The sequence below is a fragment of the Lactuca saligna genome, chromosome 7, assembly GCF_052625555.1.
Source record: "Lactuca saligna cultivar CGN05327 chromosome 7, ASM5262555v1, whole genome shotgun sequence".
NCBI lineage: Eukaryota > Viridiplantae > Streptophyta > Magnoliopsida > Asterales > Asteraceae > Lactuca > Lactuca saligna.
Window position 1 is genome coordinate 128,528,486 of NC_136423.1, and position 2,236 is coordinate 128,530,721.

Sequence of the window (2,236 nt, forward strand, 5' to 3'; positions counted from 1 at the left end):
CACATGGGATACTCGAAGACGAACCAGAAGGGAATCAAGAGGGAGTCCACGGCGTTGAACCTGACGAGTACATGGACACCGACTACGAGTTCGAGGAGACCGACGATGACATGGAGGAGGATCAGGCCCCGGACGTGGATCACGTCGCATCTCCTGTTAGCGAAGTGCAACAGGATCACCACGTCCCACCAGTGAATCCCGCGAGGGAGAATCGCTCCCCAGAAGCCGAGATTGCCGACTTGCGGCAACAACTGTTCGCCATGGAAGCACGTGTCGTGCAAGCAGAGCATGAGAGGGATGAGGTCATTGTAGACATGACTGAGATGGCTCAGCTGTTGGCTCAGCACTTCGGCATATGATTTCACCGTTATAGTAGGACGTAGCTCATCGCGGTTAGGGATAGACTTATCTTAGTAGGTCGTTAGGAACTATGCTATGTACCCCGACTCTATGTTTAAGTGACTACACTACTCATAGAGTCGTTATGCTGTCGAACTAGTATCACTCATGTATGCTCTTGCGAGCAAAATTTTCATGTATCAAATGCGGATAATATTAATAAAGTTTTACGTGTTTTGTTACGATATTACAAATTGCTATGTGTTGAGAAATTATGATTGATTGGTCAATGGTAGTAGTGTTTAAGTTCGTACCATGCACCTAGTCAGTAGGATCACGACCTCACAGAAACCACATACCCTCAACATCTTTCCGTTTTGTGACAGAAAGATGCCTCTCCGACCTACTCGCGGAAACCCAGGACCAACCCCACCTGAAGTTGACTCAGCCGCGTTCCAGGCAGCTGTATCTGCAGCAGTCACTGCAGCGATTGCGCAAATTCATCAAGGGAACAATGGAGGAGTCAATGGACAAGGAGCCGGAATTTCGAACAACGGAATGAATCAAGGACCCACCAAGACATGTACCTACAAGGACTTCACAAACGCCAAACCACGAACTTTTAACGGCACTGGAGGGGTGATCACTCTGAAGCGATGGATCGAGAAGGTGGAATCGGTATTCGAGATATGCGATTGTCCTGAGCAGATGAAAGTAAAGCTCGCGGCCTGCACTCTTGTCGATCAAGCGCTCACCTGGTGGAACGGACATGTAGAATCCATGACGCTCCCTGTAGCCAACTCTATGCCGTGGGCAGAGATGAAAGAAATGTTAATGGCTGAGTACTGCCCACGAGGCAAAATATAAAAGATGGAGCAAGAGCTATGGAACCTCACTGTGCAGAATGTGAATATCGATGCCTACATATCGAGATTTAGCGAACTATCTCTGCTGTGCCCGGGTATGATCACCTCGGAAGGAAAGAAGATTGAGCGATTCATCTGGGGACTAACATCACCAATTCAAGGGAATGTGATAGCTGCAAACCCCGAAACATTTGACAGTGCGAAAAGATTGGCAAAGAAGCTGTATGACCATAACAACAAGAAGGGAGAGAAGCCAGTGGAGACTGAGAAGACGAAGGAAGGTGATGGCAAGAAGGGAAAGAACAATAAGAGGAAGGGGCGCCAGGGCCCCGACACCTCCAAGAAGCAGCAGACAGTGGCGGTTAATGCTGTCACCGCACCGGTTCCAGCCGCACCACATGCTCCAACCTCAGCCACTTCAAATGCTTCCAGACCTTATTCCGGTAATCTTCCCAAATGCAACAAGTGCGGTTTCCATCACAATGGAGAATGCAAGGATTTTCAGTGCACCAGTTGCAACCGAAGGGGACACACTGCAAGGTACTGCAGGACTTACCCTCCCCAGAAACAAAATCAGGGAACCAACAACAACAACCATCGCAACAAAAACAACATCAATGCCGACGGCAATAACGCAGGGCCTAGCCACACCTGCTTCGGGTGTGGGAGGATTGGACACATCCGCCGAGACTGCCCTAACAACAACAATTTAAGAAACGGAGGAACAGGAAGGATGTTGACCATGGGTCAGGGTGAGGCTATTCAGGACCCCTCTGTTGTTACCGGTACGTTTCCCTTAAACCACACTTATGCATGCATCTTATTTGACACCGGAGCGGAGCGAAGTTTCGTAAGCAATAAGTTTAAGCATTTATTAAAACAACTGCCCCAAAAGCTAAATGAAACCTATACGGTGGAAATGGCCAATGGGAAAACCGAATCCACTGGGGAAATCTACACCGGATGTACCCTAACCCTTAATCAACACGTCTTTCGAATAGATCTAACGCCAGTATCAATTAGGAGTTTCG